Below are 24,930 nucleotides of genomic sequence, written 5' to 3' on the forward strand. Positions count from 1 at the left end.
TTCAATTCTGGAAAGTTCTGGGACGTGTTAGGGAGTCGAGGCACTTCAACGTCCATTGATGGTTATGTCAAGACCTTGCGACTCTAGTAAGCCCTTCGAACCAAATCAAATCTAGTTTTTTTGTTATTAAACCAGCTCAAGAAAAGATAGAAAAGATATATCAACGCCTTAGAATTCAGCCTCTTCGAGGGGGAAACCTCCTTTACATTACATAAATGAACAATTCTTGGATGATTCAAATGACAAAACCTCCTTTCTATATATAGAAGTCTAAGGAGTCACAATATAACCCAGCCGACCTAACAATAATAATATAAAGCCACAAAAATAACAATAGAGGGATTCTATGGGGCACAGTAATAACAATATGGGGATAATAGGGGCACAACAATATTAATAAGGGGTACAACTACAATAGTAATGGGGTAATCACTAGTATTATAGGGACCCAACATGCCCCTCTCCTTCCAAAAAGTGTTGTCCTCAACGCTTGAGAAGTTCTGGATGCTTCTGTATAAAATTCTCATCCTCCCATGTGGAATCTTCAGTGGATAAGTTCTTCCACTTGATAAGATACTCCGAAATTGATCGATTTCGTAGCTGTCGAGTTCTTGTTTCTGTGACTGCTTCCGATTCCAATATAATTTTTCCTTCCTCGTCAAGTTCTGGCAATATTGTTTGAACTGGGAGCTTGTCGCCTATAACCTTCTTTAAACATGAAACATGGAAAACTGGGTGCAATCGAGAAGCTGCAGGAAGCTCCAATTTGTATGCCATAGTACCAATCTTTTGCAACACCTTGTATGGACCATAATACTTTGGTGATAATTTATTATCCTTCTTAGCTTGCTTGAGGGACATTTGCTTATATGGTTGTAGCCATAGGAATACCCAATCACCTACATCAAAACTTCTTTTGCTATGATGTTGATCTGCCTGTTGTTTCATTCTATTCTGTGCCAACACGAGGTTATCCTTTAAGAGTTGGAGGACTTGTTGTTGATGTTCAATGTGATGTTCCACTGCTTGAACCTTAGAATTTTCTCTTAAATATGATGTGATGGATGGTGGCTGATACCCATAAAGTGCCATAAATGGGGTCATTTTTGTTGTTGTATGGAAGGAAGTGTTATACCACCATTCAGCCAGAGGCAACCATTTGACCCATTGTGTCTGTTTATCAGATACAAAGCAACGAAGATATCCTTCCAAACATTTGTTTACTATCTCAGTTTGCCCATCAGATTGAGGATGATAAGATGAGCTATGAGCTAACTGAGTACCAAGACAAGAAAATAATTCTGTCCAAAAATTTCCAGTGAAAATGGGATCTCTGTCACTTACAATAATCTTTGGGTTTCCATGTAGCTTTTGAATTGTTTCCATAAATGCAGTAGAAACTGTACTGGCTTTAAATGGATGTGATAATGCACAAAAGTGTGCATACTTGGTAAGTCTGTCAACTACCACCATGATGACACTCTTTCCCTCAGACTTGGGTAAACCTGTGATAAAATCCATTGAAACCTCCTCCCAACGTTGGCTTGGAATGGATAAAGGTTGTAATAGACCTGGTGTCTTAATTGTTTCAACTTTATTTTGTTGGCAAACCAAACATTCCGCCACAAACTTTTGAATATCTGATTTAAGGCCATCCCAAAAAAATTCCTTCTTAACCCTGTGGTAAGTTTTTAAAAATCCTGAGTGCCCTCCTAAGGGAGAAGTGTGCAATTCCATAAGAATCTTTTGTTTTAGCTGGGAATTCTTACAGAGGTATAAGCGATCTTTGTACCATAACGAATCATTTTGCCAGCTAAATGTATCAGACATACTGGAATCTTGTTGTAACTTTCGAATAAGTGCCCACACTTCTTCGTCATTCTTCCATTCCTCCCTTGCTTCGTTTATCCAATCTGGTTGGATAATAGAAATGGCGCACAACAATGCTTCCACATCCTCATCCTTTCTTGAGAGTGCATCTGCCACCACATTTTGCTTCCCTTTTTTGTAGATGATTTCAAAGTCATAACCCAACATCTTTGTGACCCACTTTTGTTGCTCTTCAGAGGATAATCTTTGTTCTAAAAAGTATTTAAGGCTATCATGATCCGTTTTTACCTTGAAGTGTCTTCCCATTAGGTAGGGTCGCCATTTCTTAAGTGCATGGAGTATTGCCAACATTTCCTTCTCATAAATAGCTTTGTGTAAAAACTTTCCCTTGATTGGACGACTTTCAAAAGCAATGGGTCTTTCATCTTGCATTAAAACAACACCAATTCCATTTCCTGAAGCATCACATTCCACAATAAAGGTTTTTGTGAAGTCCGGTGTAGCTAAGACCGGTGCTTGGCACATTGCCTCTTTAAGATGTTCAAAGGCCTTTGTTGCTTCTGGAGTCCATGAAAATGCATCTTTCTTCAATAATGTTGTTAGAGGTGCTGCTATTCTCCCATAATTCTTAACAAACTTGCGATAATACCCTGTCAACCTGAGAAATCCTCGCAGATGCTTTATGGATGTGGGATTTTCCATTCCTTAATGGCTTTAATTTTGCTAGGGTCTACCTTAACTCCTTCATGAGATACAATATGACCCAGATATTCCACCTCTTGTACTCCAAAGAAACATTTGGATCTTTTTGCATATAATTGTTTCTCCTCCAATAGTTGTAGCACCCTGTCAACATGTTCAACATGATCCTTCCAAGACTTGCTGTAGATTAGTATATCATCAAAAAATACTAACACAAATTTTCTAAGGAATGGTTTGAAAATTGAATTCATCAAACCTTGAAATGTTGAAGGTGCATTGGTAAGGCCAAAAGGCATGACCAAAAATTCATAATGACCCTCATGAGTTCTAAATGCTATTTTCGGAATGTCTTCAATCTTCATTCTGATTTGATGATATCCTGAACGAAGATCCAACTTGGTGAAGTAAATTGATCCATGCAATTCATCCAGTAATTCATCAATGACAGGAATGGGAAACTTATCTTTAATAGTGAGCTTGTTGAGCTCCCTATAATTCGGACACATGCGCCATGATCCATCCTTCTTGTGCACCAATACTACTGGAGCAAAGAAAGAACTTTGACTTGGTTGAATTATACCAGCCTCTAGCATTTCTGCAACCATACGTTCAATTTCACTCTTTTGGGCATAGGGATATCTGTACGGCCTGATGTTTGGAGGAACACTTCCTGGAATCAGATGAATAGCATGATCATGATCACACATAGGTGGGAGACCTTTGGGAGTCTCAAATACCTTGGAATGATTGTCCAAGACTTTTTGGAGATCTGGAGAAATAGATGATTCCAATGTGGAAACATCTAGCGAACATAATTGTGCAATTACACCTCTTTGTTCCTTTTTTAGAAGCTTTGTCATACCGTTAGAGCTGATTATCTTTCCGGTTTCCCTGCAATACCCCTTAATTCAACTTCCTTTCCTTCCACAGAAAATTTTATGAAAAGTTCTTGAAAATTAAAAGCTATTGTACCCAAGGATTGTAGCCATTGGACTCCTAGTACAACATCAGCACCTCCCATTGGAATGGAAAGCATTGGGCTAGTCAATACATATTCTCCCATGGATAGCTTGATATTATGGCACTTTCCAGAGCAATTTATTGTTCCTCCATTTGCAACCATCACTTGACACTCTGGTGCTGGATATAAGAAGCAATTCAATTCTTTTGCTACCTTACAATGAATAAAATTGTGGGTACTTCCTGAATCAATCAACACTATTACCTTTTTCTTCTTGATTTGTCCTTCTATCTTGATGGTTTGAGGAGTGGTAATTCCCGCCAATGCATTACAAGATATGGTCGGATTCATTTCTTCTTTATCTAGGCTTTGTTCCTGGAGTATATCCTCTTCTTTTGACCTTTCTTGCTCCTTTTCTTCTTCCTCTTCACAATCTATGTAGAATAATTTCTTCTCAGCACACTTATGACCTTTAGTGTATTTGCTATCACAACTGTAACAAAGCCCTTTTGCTCTTTTTTCTTCCAATTGTTGTGGTGTCAACCTTATAGGTTGTGGAAGACTAGCGGCAACAACACTTCTATCTTTATAGTTGTGAGTGGTATGCTTCTTGGTTGCCATAATTTTGCTTTCCATTTTTCTTGCTAACCTGAATGCCTTCTCTAATGAATCAGGTTCCCAAAGGCGAACATCATGTTGGATATTATCCTTTAAAGACCCTATGAACACATCAATCCTATGCTCCTCTGGAATATCTTTTACCCTTATGTTCAATTTTTGGAACTCCTCAATGTGCTCCATTATTGAACCCTTTTGTTTGAGACTTATCAATTGGCTAAAAAAAGTGTTGCTTTTTGTATCCTCATAATGTGCTATCAATTCTTCCGTAAAAATTGCCCAAGTGATAAATTGTTTACGAGAGCAAAGCCATTGATACCATACAAACTGATTTGGTTCCAAATATAAAGTTGCAATACGTACCTTTTGTGTGTTTTGCACATTATTGAGATCGAAAAATTGCTCCATTTGTAATATCCATGTTGCGGGATCCTTGCCATCAAACTTCCTCATATCGATTTTTGGAATATGGTGGGTCTTTGATCCAACATTAGAGTCTATGGAATCATGATTAACATTTCTTTTGTTCTCATCATGAGTTTCCTTTACTACCCTTTCACCATTAGTGACCCTTTCTTGTAGCAACTTATTCATATTTATCTTCAATTCTTCCATGTCTGTATTCAAATCTATCTTCAAATCATCCATCTTAGCTTCCACATCATTCATCTTAGCTTCTACACCTTTCTTTAAACAATCCATCTTAGCTTCTACTCCTTTCTTTAAACCATCCATCTTAGATTCTGTTCCTTTTTGTGCAAGGGACAGTTGTTGCACTTGGTCTTGTAATTTTGATATATCATGTTGCATTTCTTCCTTTTCTTCATGAGTCATGCTAGAGCTTTCAGGTTCCTTACTAGGTGTTTGCATTTTCATTCCTTGGGGCATCAGTTACCGATAATAATGCTCTACTGTGCCCTTTGAATTCCTTCAAAATAAATTTTCAAACCAAGCTTAAGCAAAAATTTAAGAAAATCTACACACCTTTTTTCACTTTGTAGGAGCTCGATATTGCCTCTGATGTATCTCTGTACTTTCCAATCATCTAGATCTGAATTTGTGACCTGCAGTAGCCCTCTGTGTCCTCTTTCCAATGCCACAAGTCTGACCCAAATTGGATTCTCCAAGGAAGAGTTATGCGAAATCTCCTACAGTGACTTGATTATAGACTAGTTCAGTAGAGCGAACTTGTACGACGTGCCACAAGTCACTGTTTCGACCTTTGGATCTAAAAAATTCATATATGAAACTACAGTCCGTCCTCTTTCTGTACCTTCTTATGAAATTTCAATCTGATCCCCAGAGAGAAAGTTAAGATGCTTTTCCCCAGGTCACCTGTTTGGAATGTAATTCAGGAGTCTGCAAAAAGACCAACTTCCTCAGATCATATCTCCGCAAATATAGCGCGAACAGCTCTGAAATTCGGATCCGAGGTTCAGCACGATTTCTTCTCAAATGGGTTTGTTTTGTAACTTCTGAAACATTGCAGAGAAAACGTTATAGCGAAAATTCCACGATGACCTGTTTGGAGCAGCAAAACCCTAGAATCCAAAGCTCTGATACCAAATGTTATGATACCAGCTCAAGAAAAGATAGAAAAGATAGATCAACGCCTTAGAATTCAGCCTCTTCGAGGGGGAAACCTCATTTACATTACATAAATGAACAATTCTTGGATGATTCAAATGATAAAACCTCATTTCTATATATAGGAGTCTAAGGAGTCACAATATAACCTAGCCGACCTAACAATAATAATATAAAGCCACAAAAATAACAATAGAGGGATTCTATGGGGCACAATAATAACAATATGGGGATAATAGGGGCACAACAATATTAATAAGGGGTACAACTACAATAGTAATGGGGTAATCACTAGTATTATAGGGACCCAACATTTTCACACACAATTTGTCTATTTGCATGGTTGCATTCGACGTCAATCCCCATGTAAAAAATGTTTACTACTCCGGGTTTGGTATTTCAAGATTTCAAAATTTCTGTCATGATTGAATCCACGAGTCTATTATAGCGTGTCCATCTTCATGCATGTCTCTTACATCCAACTCGGGTTGGGAGTGTTTGTTTCTCATGCAATCATGGAATTGTCAATTTGATTATCCCAAAGACTGTCTTTGTTTGGAACCATACTTATCAGAAGTTCTCTCTCGTGCTCAGATCCTTGGTCTTCTTGCAAATCTCGGACTTCAAATCTGCCTACTCATCACACCAGTAGTCTCCTTGTGTGATGACGAGCACACAAGCTATCACGCGAATCAAGTTCCTCTCATTTCACCACACCCCAACTGGCTTCACACATTCACAGTGCTACCATCCTTTCTACATTCTTGTGATGACCATGATGCCTGCGCAATTTTTCACTAGATGCAAGTGGGTATTCTATCACATCTAGCGCACAATGAACTTGGTTCCATCATTCAGGGCATTCGCAAGATTGATAAAAAATTTTCTTTGTTCATGTCAAACTGGGAACCTAGCATCTCAACCAACTCGTCTGATATTTCTTCTATCTTGGGTGTCTCTCATTCAGTTTATCATTTTCCCAATATCACATCCAATGATAGTCTCTTCGAGCACTATGATCTTCACCATGTAACATCTTCCTCCTCAGACTTTTGTCAAGCAGGTGAGGTACTTCAGCCTGCGACGATGGCTATGGCAGGTCCTCATTGTCTTGACATGATCGACGAGGATGATCAAATATATCTATTCGTACCAGATTCCCATTGTGATCCCCTCTCTCGAATTAGGAATCCATATTTTCAAATATCACGAGTCTTTCAAAAAAACCGTCATGAATTTTATGACCCAAATGCTGAATGACAAGAACAATCATACTTGGAAAGTCATGTTGTAAATAACAAGCTTCAGTCCTTCCTCGTGCTTGCTAAGAAGCTTGGTGCAGATGAACACACACTCGCAAGAGGCTTCAGAGGTTTGTTGAAAAATGGTAATCACCGAAGAGGTAAGCATGTGTGTTGGGTGGTTATGAGACATCTTTCTACCCACTCGCAAGGCCTTCTCTCTCGTGTGCAAGATTGTCAAGTTTTTGTATTTTTTGTTGCAAACTATTTTATATATGTTTTATTCTCTTGTATATTTGTGGTTGCGGGTTGGGTATGCCTATGGTGGCTTCACTGAAAATTTAATTTCACGTAACCCCGACTTTTTATAATAGGAGTAGGAGTAGTGTTTTCTTTCTTTCTTTGCTTTGCTTTCTGGTTTGCATGTTTTTTTGCTTGGTGAATTGGTATGGTTTTCTTACTTTCTTGCTTTTCTTACTTGTGTTGATTTCACTTTACTTCTTATTTTTTCTTTTTTCTTTCTTTTCTTGCTTGTATCCATAGGTTAGGCTCACTTGAAACAGTTTTTGGCTCTTGAGAGAAGCTAGGGAAATCTAAGAGGACTTGTAAAACTATCAACATACGGTTGTCTATTGTCCTCTCTCTTTATGAAGATCTTGTTGTTTTCAGTCAATGATTGATCATCTAGCCTAATTTATTAGATGGATCGAAGTACACCATGTAAGGCCAATTTTATCATAGTAAAATTGTTTTCACTGTGAGAAATTACTTAATAAACCACATTTGTTAAAGTAATTTATAATTAAACCCATGAATAATAATTAAATAAATCATTATTTATTTAATTATCTTTTAGGAATAATTAATTAAACCATTGTTTAATTAATATTCCTTGTCATATTTGACCCAATTATGAAAAATCAACAGATAAATTATTAATTATCTTATTTTTCTCTAAGAATAATTAATTAATCACTAATTAATTATTATTCCTTGTCAAATTTGACTAAATCCCTCAAGAATAATTAAATAAATCATTATTTGTTTATTATTCCTTAACCATATTTATTGAGATGATAAATAAATCATTTATTTATTTATTATTTCTAAATAAAAGTTTAAATACTTTTTCCCTCCTAACCAAATATAATAAAATATTCCAAGTGGTTATTCCAAGAATGGGGTTAATAATATTTTATTATTGCTCATTATTCGAGGATAACTCAATATTTTGTTATAAATAGAAGGGTTTTCCATTCATTATTCACTTTTGATTATTTTCATTGTTGCACTCACTACTGTAACTCTAATTATTATCACTGTCGCACACCATTTTCTTTCCATTGGAGTTCCCATTGAACTCAAACATTTTATTTGCTGGATTTACACATTATAGAGGAGAGAGACTCTACACAAGGTGAAGACATTTGAGGATAGCGAAGAAGACATCCCATAGAGGGGGACTGGTAACATTTATATGTTCCATTCAGAGGTATTATTTAATAAAATCTATTCTTTGTATATCTGGTTTCCATTTGATTATTGGAGTTACCCGCATTTATTACTATTTCATTTTGTTGTTTAACTATGATTGTGGCATTGATCAGGGCTTTGGAAGGTTTTGCTTCTATCATTCGCTACAAATCTATAATGTTTAGTAGCCATTTATATTTTTGAGACTGTTTGTCATCCACAGTCTTAAGTGTTTTCTTTTCGTACGCCTTCAAGGAGAAAACACTATAACATTTTGTTCAGAGTGAGCCTTAGTGAAAACACAACGCTTGTTGTTAACTAGTACCACCTACTCTAATCGGTTCTTTTGGGTTAACCCTTGTCAGCTTAGTCAAGTAGAGTAAGGTGAGGAGGAAAACCCTAACAAGCATTTCAAAGGTATATATAACATACTTCTCAGAAGGAAAAACCTCTTCTTCTCTCAATAAGTCGGGATCCCTCTTCTGCCTCATGAAAATAAATAAGTGCATATCCATAGTTCTTTGAAAATTAAAAAAAATTAAAATGAAAAAGATGAATAAGGCGAAAGAAGAGAAAGGCTTCCTGTGTAGAGAGGTGATCCAAGTAACTCCACCGAGGTACTGACCAGGCTCACTGACAAAGAAGCAATGCTTGTGTTCATGCGTGACTCCGTCGGGGTACTGTCTAGACCTGCTTGGAATGGAGAAACACCAGAGATGAAACTTAAACTCTAAAAGTTATATTACTTTTGCACCCATATACTCCTCATCCCCAATCGAAACAACTTAGTTTACTTGGCTTGGAATGCGTGTTGACTGATCAAGAGAATGGTAGGGACTAGATCTTTCACTCAAGCCAGTGAGGAAGCCATTATGATAAAAGAATCAAACAATACTTACGGATGGGTTAGACTCACTTTTCACGAAACAAGGTCCATACAGAGAGCTGGATTTCTACCAGTGTGTCGTCAATGTTGTAGCGGCTACAACACCCTCCAAAATTTTGGCTTGCATGAAAATTTCGTAGCCTACCTTGGATCTTGTGATCGATCATTCCTTGGTCACTTGTTGGTAAGTTGATGATCTCAAGCCCCCATCCTTGACCGTAAGATTTGTTCACATTCTCATATTTATGCAACATTTCATCTTTGGTCATTAGGATTATTTTTTTTTTCATGCAAAGGGAATTTTGTTCTGGCTCAAGGGGAAATCTTGTGCATATGAGTTATTCTCATTACATAGACATGTTTCACACTCACTTCACGCATTGTTGTGACAAAGTTTTTTGCATCAAGTAGAGTATGTCTTTTATGTTCTAGATGGTCTACATTATATCACTAAGTGTTTTTGTGTGATCATAGTCAAGTTTTATGATTGTTCACATCAGTCTCATTGATCTCACACTTAGCCGAGTTTCCCAAGCAACCTAGCCTCATTTAGCTTACCAGTGCTACACACTTTGCTTCTGCAACCCTCAAGATTTTTTCCTTTCCTATTGGAACTGTGAAATGTGCAGAGACCCCAGCCTCCCCTGGCATCAAAAACTACACAGTGGGTTCCTCTAGTGTACTTCCACAGCCCGAACCCAATATCTTCTGAATCTTCGCAGTGTTGTCCCTCAGCTGCCCAGCCAACATTTCTCTCGAGAAATGTGCAGAGCAGTTAGGCAGCCATCATTTCTCTCAATAAACGCGCAAAGTAGTCGGGAAGCCAAGACTCCTCTCTAGAAATGTGCAGAGCAGTCTGGTTGCCCTGCATCCAAAAACTGAGTAGAGGTGTCCTCCCAAGGCCCCATCCTACAACAATGTCATATCATCAAAAAATGCGTAGTATTGTCCCTCAGCTGCTGATGTTGCATTGCACTCAGAAACTATGCAAAGGTGTCCTCCCACAACCCCTTCCCGCAATAGTGTATTTCATATCAAAAATACGCAGTGTTGACCTAACTTCCTAGCAGCCTTGCTCTCAGAAATTGTGCAGAGCAAGTAGCCCAACCTTGTGCTGGAAAACTGCGGAGACCATGCCAGCAACAGTCACTTTCCGCTGAAATTGCACAGATCTATCTCTAAGTGATTACAGGAAAAGATGACATGTTAGATCACTCTCAAGGAGTTGAGGAGAAGGAACAAGAAACTAGGTTATGATAAAAGACCGGGACCTCATGAAAACTCCGTCGGATGCATATCACCTCAAGGGTAAGTATGGTAAGTACAGAATATCTTCAAAGTACATCTCTTAGTGAATATTGAAGGACTGCTTGTCATTGTCATAACGTTCTGTCTTCGATAATATGCATGTTTGCAACTATAAAATCATTTCATGTGTTTCCTCTATGTGTCTTGCTTCCTTTTCACTTGTTTGACCAATTGTCTTCTTTGGCATGTTGAGTAGTATATCATGCTTGCGAGTTTGTTCTGGAAATTTTCAAGGTTCGCCTTTGTGTGCTTAAATTTATTTCGCTTTTTGAACATCAGTGTCACTCACACACAAATTTGTAAACATTGTCGCGCAAGTGTCGTCACGATCATTCGAAGAAATATTTCAACCATCGCACTTGTCGCTCTCAAACTTCGAGTCAGTCACACTAAGCACATGTTGTCTTGTTGGTTTGAGGTGTCTGGTCATTGAGTTGTGCTATGTGTGTGATCACATTATCATGTATGCATGAGTACACTTTCCTTCACACACACTACAACAAAAAAGGTCATTGGTGAGGGACATGCTTGTGACGGACCTTTAAGGTCTGTCACCAATGTCGCATATGGTGACGGTCCTTAAAAAGTCGTTGTTGTAGGTGCATATAGTGATGGTCCTTTAAGGTTTGTCACCAAAGCCATTTTTAGTGAAACTTTTGGTGAGGGTTATTAGAGGCTCGTCACTAATTCTCTCTTTAGTGACACTTCTAGTGACAATGTTGTATTGACCCTCACCAATGCTCCTTTTGGTTACTTTTGGTGATGGTCAAAAAATGTTCATCATCATTGATCATTCCATTGAGTTTCTGATGAAGTGATGTGCATGCTAATATTTTTTGTCAATATATAATGATTTAAGACCATTGTCATGGAGTCTTTTTCATTAAGTGTCCAAGTCCATAGTGGTTAGAGTCAGTGAGTTTGTTAAGAAGTAATTAGTGTGTATCATTTCCCTCGAGTAATGAGAATATAATTTCCCTATGAGGCAATGCATGATTCATCTCTATTAGGTTTATTATCTAACAAATTCCCTTTAGATAAAGTTCCATTGGTGTGTGTAGGAACTATATTATTTAATACATAATCAATCTCTGAAAATTCTATTAATGAGAGAGACCTACCACTCCTCAACGCTCTTGGCACATCTTAACACGTTTTGGCACACACTAAGATTCCTTGGCACCTCGAATGTCTTGGAACATCTTTGTACCTAGAACATATTGTCATGACTAGGACACCCAAGCACATGTTGGCAGGCCCTAGCATAACATAACACTCTCCTAGCATGCGTTGGCATGCCCTGTAGTCCCTAGCATGCCCTAGAACACTTTGGCATGCATTAACATACATTAGCACTTGGCACACATTGGAACTTGGCATGTATTGGAACCTATTATTAGTGTGCCTAGCATGCCTCTTTTGAAAAAGATAAAGTCCTAACTTATTAACCCTCTTATGTGTTCATTTCCTTGCATTTTAGCTTGGTTCTTCCTTATGTTTCCTTGACAATCCTTGAAAATATTGGCATACCCTGACACCCTACACATCCTAGCATGCCTTAGCATCTGTCATGCCTTGGCACTATTTGGCACATGTTAACACACGCTGGAACTCCCTAGCACACTCTGGCACTTCTTAATATGCTTTGATCTTCCCTAACATGCCTTACCAGTGCTTAGCATACCTTGTCACTCCCTCCTTGGCATGCCAGCTAGCACTCGTTGACACTCCCTGACACACCCTCATATTCATTCACTTCCATGCATTTTGACCTAGTGCTCCCTTGTGTTTCCCTAGTACTCACTAACACTCCTCAGCATGCATTAGCACTCTTTGGCACACCTTAGCACTCTTCGGCATGATCTTCCACTTCATAACATGTGTATCACTCCCTAACACACATTGGCACTTGGCACGTGTTGGTGCTTGGCAAGTCTTAGCATGTCTAGCATTCGTTGAGATGCCTTGGTATGCTTTGGCATGGTTTAATATTAAAGTTATTTGATATCAACTATTGGAAAGTGGATGAGAAGTAACATAGGAATATTTGGAATTTAGAATGCACTAACACTTGGCACTTGGCACCTATTCTTAGTGTGCCTAGCCTAACCCTCTTGGAAAAGGTAAATTGATGACTTATTAATCCTATTATGTGTTCATTTCCTTGTATTTTAACTTGTTTCTCCTTTTTGTTGCCTTGACAATCCCTGGCACGTATTGTGACACCCTTTCACATCTTGGCATGCCTTAGCACTTGGCACATCTTAGCATATTTGACATGCCTTCGCACTAATGGGAACATGTTAGCATTCCCTAGCACGCCTTGGAACTCACACCCTCACAACTAACCTTACATTTTTTCATGACTTGGGAACCCAATCAAGTCCTTAGCTACTGAAGTTCATGTGACATTGGCCTGCTTCAATCAAAATAACTTGACCAATTGCACCTATTACAAGTAGATTGTGCCTTGTTCACCTAAGAACTACATATAACTCATCTTAGGCCACTCATGTACAAGCTCAACTTGTCCCACTTAAGAACTTACCAAGATAAGGATATAAAACAACTAAGCAACATAGGGCCTTCACTAGAATTTAGGGCTAGAACAGAAGTAGCCGCAGGTGTAATATTGACTGAGGTAACCGTAGTTTGAGGGTCATAGAGATCTAAAGTTTAGGTCAAGATTCAGTAAAATAAATGCCCATAATATATGGATCCATATGAGCTAGGTCGAGTCTCTTATTGTTATGAAACATGCTCACAAAAATATAGAAAAGAAAGATCAACACCTTAGAAATAAGCCTCTTCGAGGGGGCAACCTCCTTTACATTACACAAATGAACAATTCTTGGATGATACAAATGACAAGACTTCCTTTCTATATATAGGAGTGTAAGGTGTCATAATATAATCAGAGCCGACATAACAATAATAATGTAAGGGCACAATAATAACAATAGTGGGCTTCTATGGGGCACAATAATAACAATATGGGGACTACATGGGCACAACAATATAATAAGGGGGTTGTACTAATAACAATAAGGGGTTACACTAGTAGTATAGGGACCTAACACTTATGGAGGCAATAGTTGTTGTTTTTTCTATGGGTGGATAGGCTTTGTTCTAAATCAATTAGAATATAAGTATAATTCCCTAGTTAGGGAAGTTTCCTAGCATGTTCAATCCATAAGGTATGCCCTTAAGACTGTGACAAATCTGTGTAGAAGAAGAGGGGTCGTGACCCTTAGAGTGAGGTTTATCTCTGCAATATAGACCACATATCTGGAAGATGGTTTGCATAAGTATGTGTGGAGATAGCAGATCCAAAGGAGGGTGGAACCTGAGTAGAATATTGAACAGAAGAAATTTACCATATGAGGAATGGATTGACATGAAGAGGAGTTGATTTTTGTGGATTGTCCATAGAGTTTTGGACAAATATTTGAAGTAGCCTATAAACAATTAGTCAATGGACTATTAGTGGATGATTTGTGACCCTAGATCAGTCATCTACAAATTGTTAGAAGGATGATAAGAGGAGTAGTTTAGATTTGTTCATAGTTTGGACAATAAATAAATTTGTACACAAGAATAGTGATTTTGAGAGGAATCAAATCACTATTAGGTGGAAAATTTGAAGATCCCTAGATGAGGGCAGTGTTGTGGGCCCTAGATCGGTAAAAGAATTGATTGTGGTTGGGTAAATTGATGGCAATCCTAGTACAGTTGGAGGGTTGTTAGGTGATTGTCAGAGAAGAGCCCTAAGTCATGTGCTTGTGAAGGACACCAAGACTAGTAGAAGGGTAGGTTTATTGGGCCTAAGGACGTGCATACTTTTAAGGACTAAAGTAGTAGTCAAGTGGGCTAGCCAACTAGCCCTAGTTCACTATGTTGTAGAGGATTGAGTCAGTGAGAAGAAGGGTAACCTCCATAGCCCTAGACTTGTCATATTGGAGCAAAAGTATGGAAAAAATGGGCAGACCAAAGAGTTGTTCACAAACAGAGTTGTGAACAACTGATCGAAGACCCTAAGTGTTACAGACCTTGAAGGAAAAAGGAGGTAGCTAGAGGGAAAATTTTGATGAGTCGAGTTTAGTAACCTAAAGGAGTTGAGTTCATTGATAGAGGCAGATTGAGGAGTTGCAGAATGGGAGGCAAGAGGACCTGCCAGATGTGTTCAGGACACGTGGACTGAAAGGGTTGTGTGTGGCCACCATCAACAATTAGGTCAAGTGTTGTCTTGTTTAAGGTAGATTGGTTGTCAAAGGACTAACACCAAGCCCTAGTTGTATTCCTTGTATCAGTGTGATTGTAAAGGGCCATGATCCTTGGTACGAGAGCTCTAGCCTGTTCTATTATAGTTTGTAATATAATGAAGAAGGGTTTGAAAAAGTTAAAGATTGTCATGTGCACTAGTTGATTCCCTGATGTGTGTAGATTTCGTTGTGTAAAGTAGATGTGTTGTGGCACTTGAGTTTGTTTGCATTAAATATTTTAAGACCAAACCCAGATTCTCATGTGTCGTGGAAATTCATCATATGCCTTGTTCACCTAAGAACTACCTGTAACTCATCTTAGGCTACTCATGTCCAATTTAAACTCATCCCACTTAACAAGTTACCAAGACAAGGCTCATCACATCCAACCATGGCCATAAAACAAGCAAGTAACACAATTTACATCTGGACATGTCATAACACCTAACCTGTCTTAGAATGCCTTAGCACTATGTTGCATGTGTTAGTATCCCATACATTCCATGGCATGCTTTGACACTCCCTAGCACATCTTAGCCGTTCCTAGCATGCCTTTGTAGTTTAGCATACCTTGGCACGAACTAGCAAATAACCTTGTCACTCCCTCCTTAACACACCTAGAACTTGTTGATACTCCATGCCACACAATCTTATTCCTTCATTTCCATGAATTTTGGCCTAGTGATTCCTTGTGTTTCCTTGACACTCCCTAGCATGCATTGGCACACCCTAGCACCTGAAATGTCTTGGCATGTCTCCCTAGCACTTTAGCATTCCTTGGCACCACACCTTGGCACCTGACACATCTTATCATGCCTTAGAAATTGGCTTGTCTTGGCATGCCTAGTGGTGAGCACCAGTATTGCAGCAATAATGTTGCAACTCCTAGGCTGCCTACTTTACTCTTATCAACTAGGTAGTTCGTAACAAACTTGGAAGTGTCGGTGTTGTATGCACAAGTACTAGTTCTCACTGCAGGTTGTCACTTGGTCAACCGGCGCAAGATCACTAGGAGCTCAAGCCAACTTCTATGGATTCCAGAAGAAGCTCAATATGTGATGAAAGGAAAGAAAGATTACTTTACAGATGCTATCTAATTGCAGAAAGGAGGAAGATTGAAATGTAAATCAAACCTAGTAAACCCTAATTAACCAACTAATTCTATTTTTGCAGAAAGCACTATGAAAACCATGAAAGGAATGCCATTACCTACTCAACGAAGTAAAAAACATCTAACTATGCTACTTTTGGAAGTAAATAGGCAAAAAAACATATTTTTGGATTTTCATGTATTTTTATGTGAATTTGACATGCATGTAGTTTATTGTGTGTGAGTGTGGCAGCGAATATGTGGCATTGAAGGGAGGTTTTGGGGCTTGAGAGGATGTAGGATGGTGCGGATGGGTCCTAGGAGGTCTCAGGTGGCCTTTTGGAGGCTTTTCCCACACTCGGCCATCAAAAGAAAGCCTACAGGAAAATCTACAGGAGGACACAGGAAATCTACAGGAGGAAAACAGGGAACTACAGGGGGCCTACCAGAGGAGGCCGAGAGAAGTTTTCATTGTTTTGAGGGTGTGAGAGTGGGTGAAAAAGGTGGATGAAGGTTGGAATGAGGTGTTAGGGTGCCTAAGGTATACCATGAACCACCAGGAGAGAGAAATATGATTGGATTTGCTCAAGGAGAGAGGAAGAAGATCTAGGAAAAATGCAGGAAACTAAGGCAAAATTGAGGTGAAGTTTGGGAGACCTATAGGGCATGGATCAGATGGAGGGTGTGATTTTTGATAAGCCGGCCTAGTGCTGGAAGAGATCTGCTGCATAGAAACTGACAATCAACTAAGGAAATCAAGCAACAAGTGAAATGAATGCATTTAGGAAAAATAGAGTTTTGCATAACAATGATATACACTATGATCTATGAAGGGAAATGCTGAGAAATGCCATAGGAAAGGAAAGCATGAAAGAAGACTATTACAAATTAAGAAGTGAGCATGATGAAAAAGATCTAAAGCAAAGCAAAGCTGGACTATTAACCTACTAAAAGGCTGCAAACACTAGAAGTCCTATGAAGGAGGAAAATCTGTGTTTTTGGGGCAGCAAGAGGGTCTTTGCCTCAAACCATGGTCCCAAAGGGAGGAAGAGAGGCCAAGGCACTGTTGCTAGCCTTTTGAATCTTTGTTGATCACTGTTTAACTTGCTACAGAAAGCACAAATGGAAGCAAACTACTAGATCATCAAAAGCAACCTATTCTTAACCATAAAAGAAATACATCTAACAACGAACTAATCTACAAATTGAAACAAAGAATAAAAATACAAGTAAATAGGAGCTTGGCTACTTGGATTGGGCCCTAACCCAAGAGATTCAGCCCTCTGAGGTGACTGAGTGCTAGCTCGAAAAGGATTGCATCTTTATTTTCAAAACAATAGCAAGATTACATGAAACTGTTACAAAAAATAAGCTCGAAGTTTGAGCAGAGTTTACATAAGAAAAAATCCAACAAAAATATAACCCTAGTGAGGTCCTAGGCCCCTCTACTTATACAAATGAAGATGCCAACAGCTTCCTTAAAATTAGGGAGGCTTGGCTCCCAAAACTCGAGATAATCATCAGTCATCCTCCACTTGCTCGGTTGCCTTCTAGTGCATGATTCGACTGCTTGTACTCTGAGTAGAATGAAGGGGAATTCAAAGTGAGGAGTAATAAATGAGGGGGATTCCCTCCTATAAGTCCTATCCTTTATCCACTTCGATTTATTGCTGCCATTTGTCCATTGGATTCTTGACTTTGACCTCAAAATCCATCAATAATCTGCATTAAATACATGTTAGACCACATGGCACAATAACTAACTGAACTCACTCTATAAAAATAAATATAATCAGAAAATCATACAATAAGCTAAGAGAATGGTAATTTGACTAGGTTAGGAGGTAAAATGAGCCCATATAATTACCCATTTATGAGGCTCATCATCACCCCCCTACTGAAAGTGTTGCTCATCCTCTGAGAAACTTAGTCAATCTCCTCATCTTTTATGGCCCTGGTGGCCTCCCTAGCATCCCAGGCTTCTAATGTGGTCTGCTCTTCTTTGCCATAGAATCCTGCCTTCCTGTCTATCTCCTTCCACTGCTCTTCCTCTTCTTCTTCCCTTCTGCCTTCCAGCATGCCTAACAGCAGTGGGGGACTCAGTTTGAGGCCAATCCAGTTGACCTTCAACCTCTGCATGGAGTGCTTGTACATTGGCACTCTTTTCAATGCCTCCTTCAGCCTCATGGGGGAATGATATTCCCTGATCTGCAAACTATGTGGTAAGGTGTTCCATCTCCTCATGCATGCATGCACACAATCATCCCCAAGTAGCCTTTGCATATCCTCAAAGTGTGCAATGGCTTGTGCCTGATTGGTGAGATATCTGGGGGCAATCTGAGGGTCATTGGCAAGCAGGTTGTGTGTGCTGATGAGTGCCATAGGATCTGATGGCTCAGCTCTTATCATTAGTGGCTCTTTTTATTTCTGCTGCCCTCAATTCTTCATGGTTCATCCATGAGGCCATGGCCATTAATTGCAGGTCCCCTAGCTTGGCATTGGGGTCCCACACATTCATGTCTGTGAGGGCCATGTTATGTAGGTAGAATTCTGCCATCTTTTCCTTATCCTCTAAGGTGCTTTGGTCACACAAATCCATAAACTACCTGTAATCTTGGAAAGGCATTGTGCCTCTTTGTGCCAAAGTATTTATCTGGAATTGTAACCATTGGTCCTTGAGATAGAGGCCATAGGATTTGGTTGGTGTTCTGCATTGCAATGCCTCCATGGATAAGTTGGCCATGCATGCCAGCTGAGTCTCTTTCTCTTGCAGCTGCCTCCTTAGCAATTCATTTTCAGTTTCAAGGTGGCTTCTTGTAATTGCTTCCCTGTCTCTGATAGCACTCAACTCTCTGCCCATTTCTCTGAGTTTGTTTTCCATATGGCCAACATCCTCAACTCCTTTGGATTTGGCTATTTGCATCCACCTATGTGTTCTTACTCTTTCTTTCTCCAATTCAAAGAATAGTGGTATTGCAAATTTTTGTGGGATTATCCTTCCTCCTTCAAGTAGATTGTAATAGGAGGCAAGACTAGGTTGGGGATCAGGTTCTTGTAGCTCTATTACTTCCTCCTTTACCTGTGGCTATCCTTCTATCCTTTTCTCAAGCTTTTGGGTCTCCTGTAGTTTTGACAGTGTCTCCTGTAGAACTGCCTGAGCCTCCTGTAGGACTGTTTTTGGGTCCTGTAGTACTGCCTTTTCCTTCCATGTGGAAGATCTAGGAGTCCCCCTCTCATATGTTACAGGTGTCTTGGAAGGAGATTCTTTCCCCTTGGAAGAGGGTGAATCTTCAATGGTAATTGGCACTTTTGAAGAGGGCTGCGGTTTTCCTGTTTTGATTCTTGTGCTCTTCCTAGCCCTAAAATACATGGAGGTCTATCTTTTCCTCTTTTGCTTTGGCTTGATTGGTGTACTGAGGGCAGTAAGGGCAGCTGCTGCCTCCCTTTCCAGAGTCTCAGGGGACTCTTCTCCTTGTTTTGCCTTCTTTGCCTCTTTTTCTCCTTCTTCTGTCTCTTTCTCTGTCTCTTTTTCTGTCTCTTCCTATTCTGTTTCTTCAGCTTTCTCCTCCTCTATTTCAATTCCCTCCTCCTTCCTTCCTTGTTTTTCTATGTCACCAGTGGCTTCACCTTCTCCCCCTTGCTGTTCTTCCTCCTCACTGCCAGTAGGACTGACATCATAGGTTAAGGCCTTTATGTCATCCTCAGCTGTCATGTTTCGGAAAACTTCCCATGCTATAGGGAGTGTAAAGGTATGGAGGGATTCCTCCACTAGGATTTTGATTAAGCCATGGTGAGCTAGCTGCTCTGAATTTCCTGCTTGAACCTTAGTGCTGGAGTCAATGAGGGACTGCAAGAGGAAGTAGGGGATACTGAGCTTTTGAGGTGCTGGAGTGTCCATGCCATACCTTAATTCATGGAGGATTCTAAAGTGATAACCATAGACAATGTTGTACCTCCCCTCACAAGAAATGTATTTGATTATTTGGTAGCTAACCTCATCCTAGGGATATGGTATGCTAGCCCTTCTAATGCCATTTTTATCTTCTACAGGGGTTTCATTATTTTGGAAAAAGTTTTTCTTGGCAACCTGGCCAATTAGTTTCTCATCCTTACTCCAAGGCAGTCCAAGAGGAAGGGTAGTGACCCTACTGATAAATTTAGGGGTTATCTCCATGGAGAGACCTCTAAAGGTGACACTGGCATGAGTTCTTTTGTGAGGTACCACAGAGAGAGCAAACTCTTGGGCAATTTCCTCATCAAACCCTTGGAATTTCTCAAAGAAATTCATCGAGTTTGCCCTTGTGAAGATGTCCACCACTTGTGGTTGTGCATGGAGCCTAGTGGAACTGGTGGGCTCCTTTCTCATAAATCATCCTGTCATATTGTCTATACTCTTTTGAAAAAATGAAATATGGAGATGGAGACAGGGAATTTTGAGAAAAATAGAGAAATAGAGGAGACTGTGTTTTTTTTTAAATAAGCAAGAAATTTTTATTTTTTTTTATTATGTATTTTCTCCTCTCCTAAAGACTTTATTTCCTCCTCAAATTGAACCCACTTCTTTCATATATTGATATTCAATAGGGGCATGCATGAACCCTACATCTTCAGACCAAAAATCGTGCAAAAAATTGAGTTTTCTCTGTTCAAAACGATTCACTGCCCCTCCTGTAGAAGCCTGATGTCCCTCCTGTAGAATTCCTGTAGGTGCTCCTTTAGAACCTGTAGGTGCTCTTGTAGAAAATGCTGAGAGCAAGAATAAGGGAGAGATCGATGGAGGACAATGGTTACGAGGCTGTGGGGGCACAAAGAGACTGTTGTAGTTGAGTTACGAGGAGAGAATGAAGGGAAATGTGGTGATAATGCTTGGGGAGGAGTACTTATTACCCTTTATGGATATTTTCGGTGATGAGGGGTGAGCTGGCAAGGTATACGTTGGCCATATTCAGACCATTGGTCCCCACTTTCTTGGTCATCATGGCCTCTCCTCATAATCATCTCTCATTATTGCATCGGAGTTCACACCTCCTCCACTACCTGTCCTTGGCATCTTGTGCTGGAGTTGACTGTGCGCACGTGTGGGTGACATCTCGGATGAGTGGAGTCAACTAGATGAAGGTGGCCAAGTTAACTGGCCACCTTTCCCTCGTTCAACCTCAACCATCTTGTTGCTTTTGCATGAATTCTAATTACACAAATGCAAACAGAGGAGCGATTTAGTTACTTACATGTGATCCGAATGTATTTGCTGTGAGGTACTGTGGCTCTCTTTGCTGCATGCCTTTATTTATTTTGATGCATGCTATCTGCTTGCTAATGTGTGGTTGTGTGCTTGTGCAGTTCTTCTCTGGCTGGATCTGAGCTTCAGGTGCCTTCTCAACCTTCATGTTTTCACTCTCTTGCTGTTGGTGCTGGATTTTAATGGGATCAACTACTACAGGAATTCCTACAGGAGCTCCTGTAGCTGCTTCTCCCCTTGAAACTTCAACTTCTTTTTGTGCTTGGAGCTTTGAGGATGATGCCAAAGGTGTAGATAAATATGGATAGGTAGTAGGTAGGCTTCAGGTGAGGTTGATGGTGCTTTTTCCTCTTTTTTTTTTGTTTTTCTAAAAAAAACTAAAAAACTGTTTTTCTGTGTTTTTCTTGGACATGAAGAAAAATGATGCTTGGGGTGTGATGCAGGTTTGGAAATGATGGCAAGGAGGTTTGAAGATTGTAGGAGGGATTATAGGTCCTTCATGAAGCTTCTTTGTCCCTCAAACTGCCTTCTGTAGCCACTTCTGGCTCTCTGTAATTCCTACAGGAGCCTCCTGTAGAAAACACAGTTTTTGAAAAAGAGGTACAGTGGGGTGAAAGAAATGCCAAATATGATGGAGGAAGGTGTGGAGAAGGTGAGATGGATGTTGGTGTGAATGTCAAGGTCCCCTTGGCACCTTCTTCTACTCCCTGTAGTCCTGCAAACCTACAATGCAACAAAAATTCATTTCTTTTTTCTCTCCTTTTTTGTTTTTGTTTTTTTTTATTATTTTTTTTTGAAAAACAACTAGGGCGCCTCAGAGAGGTTTTCACCCTAGTTGCTTGCCTTATGCACCTCCAAGGGAGGTTTTCACCCAAGGATCTTATTCTTTTTCTCTCTTTTTTTTTGACATCACTGGGTCGCCTCAGAAGAGGTTTTCAACCCAATGATGGGACTCAAGTGCCTCATGGAGGTTTTCACTTGAGTCCTTATTATTTTTTATTTTTTTCTTTTCTTCAGTGAGTGGGTGAAGTGGAAGCTAAGACATGCTCCACTACCATCATTGTTTTATTCAAACCTTCAATAAACTCTCACTTGGAGAGGGGTTTCTTGTAGACTTTCAACCGATGTCCATTTACAAGCATGGGGATGGCTTCATCATCAATGGTTCTGATCAGAACTAAACCATTGTCATTACATTTCTCCATAGTGTAGGGTCCCAGCCATCTTGTCCTCAGCTTGCCTTTGAAATATTTGTATCTTGAATCATAGAGTAGTGCCCAATCTCCCTCTTGGAATTGCTTCTCCTTGATATTTTTGTCATGCCATATCTTTCTCTGAAGCTGAACTACCTCTGTGTGGAGAAGGGCTTGCAATCTGTATTCATCCAATCCATTGAGCTAAAGTAATCTCTCATTTTGTGCATGGCTGAGGTCTAGGTCCAGCTAAGCTGCCATCCTTAGTGTATTGAACTCAAATTCTATTGACAGTAAAGCCTTCTTCCCATAGACCAGTTCATAGGGTGTGAACCCGGTGGTGGTCTTCCATGTGGTGTTGTAGGCCCAAGTGGCCTCAACTAATCTGTCCGCCCAGTCTTTTTTGTTGCTGCTCACTACCTTGGTTAGGATCCCTTCCAATTCTTTGTTGGTGACCTCCACTTTCCCATTGGCTTGTGGATGGTAAGGGGTGGAAGTCCTATGCTTGATCTTATGATGTGTGAGCAGGTCTTCAATCAGGCTGGAAGTGAACTGACTACCTTGATCTGTGACCAACTCTCTTGGATACCTGAACTTGTAGAATATGTTTTCTCTCAAAAACTCAGCTACTTTTTCCTCTGTCGCTGCTTTGATTTCTTTTGTCTCTGCCCACTTTGTCAGGTAGTCGGTGCACACAATGATATATTGCTTTTGCTTTGAAGGAGGGCTGATAGGCCCCACAAAGTCCATGCCCCACTTCTCAAAATGTCTCAAAGGTCACTTGAGGTTGAATGGGCATCTCATCCTTTGGAGTAGGTTTCCCCATCCTCTGACACTGATCACACTGGCTTGTATATCTCCTCACATCCTGACGAAGAGTGGGCCAGTAGTAGCCTGCTTGCAGTATCTTGAAGGCAATTCTTTTTTGCTACAAAATGACCTCCACAAGGCCCATCATGACAGGTAAGGAGGATGTCAAAGACTTCCTCCTCCTTGACACATCTTCTCAAGATCTGATCTGGGCCAAGTTTGAAGAGATTTCCCCCAATCCAGGTGAAAGGGGCACTTTTCCTTACGATCCTGCTCTTCTCTTTTGAGGATAGGTGTGGCGGGAACTGTGTTGAAATCAAGTAGTTTGCTATATCATCAAACCATGGAGAGAGTACTGATATAGCAAATAGGTGTTCATCTGGCATTTGGTCATCCACCATTCTTTCTTCATCCGCAGGCAAATTTACTCTAGACAAAAAGTTAGCAACAACATTTTCTTTACCAAGCTTATCAATAATTGTCAAGTCAAACTGCTACAGTAAAAGCAACCATCTAATAATGTGAGCATTTATATTTGGTTTGTTCATTAAATATATAATTGCAGCATGATCAGTGTGCACAAAGGTTTGATAGCCTGTGATATAATGTCTGAATTTGTTTAAGGAATGCACGATAGCTAGGAGTTCCTTCTCGGTCACTGTATAGTTTAACTCTGCCTTTCACAAGTTTTTGCTTATAAAGTATATGGCATAAGGTAACTTTCATCAATTTTCCCTAAGACTGCTCCTATCGCTTTGTTTGAGGCATCTATGTGAATGTGGAAAGGTAGGGCCCAGTTTTTGCCTCTGAGAATTGGGGCAATTACTAGCTTGCTCTTCAAGATATCTAAGACTTCTTGACAGTTTTCCGACCATATGAACTCAACATCTTTGCCTAGGAGGCTAAACAAAGGAGAGGCTAGATTGCTGAAATCTTTAATGAATCTTCTGTAATATTCGGCTAAGCCTAGGAAACTTCTCACATCTCTCACCTTTTGAGGAGGTGGGACCCTTTGGATGATTGTGATTTTGTTGGGGTCCACCTGCAGTCCTTGCTGAGATATTGCATGACCTAACACGGTCCCTTCAATCATAAAAAATTCACATTTTTCCAGACTGAGGGATAGGTTCATCTCAATACACTTGTCTAGAACTTTCCCTAGGTTAGATAAAGCTTCCTGAAATTCAGAGCCATAAGGAGTAAAATCATCCATGTATATTTCTACTGCATCATGAACCAGTTCAGAAAATATACTCAATACCGCTCTTTGGAACGTGGTTGGAGCATTGCACAAACCAAAAGGAAGGACTTGGTATGCAAAAGTACCCCAAGGACAAGTGAAAGTGGTCTTATCTTGGTCTTCCTGGCTGATTTGAATCTGATTGTACTCGTTAAACCCATCTAGGAAAGAGAAAAAATTTTTCCCTGCCAGACTGTCTAACACTTGATCTATGAAAGGTAAAGGAAAATGGTCCTTTTTAGTGGCTTTGTTCAATTCCTGATAGTCGACACAGATTCTCCACTTATCATTTTTCTTTGGCACTAACACCAAAGGAGAGACCCATTCACTATCAGAGATGGGATAGATGAATCCTGCATCAAGCAATTTCTGTAGTTCTTCCTTAACAATATCTTTAAGTGCTAGATTCATCCTCCTTTGAGGCTGCCTGATTGGTTTGCAATCTTCCTTGATGTATATATGATGAGTACATACTGAAGGGTGCACTCCC

Source organism: Pinus tabuliformis, chromosome 2_1 (genome assembly GCF_031772625.1).
Source record: "Pinus tabuliformis cultivar Carrire ecotype Pingquan chromosome 2_1, CPIR1, whole genome shotgun sequence".
In the NCBI taxonomy this organism is placed as follows: Eukaryota; Viridiplantae; Streptophyta; class Pinopsida; order Pinales; family Pinaceae; genus Pinus; species Pinus tabuliformis.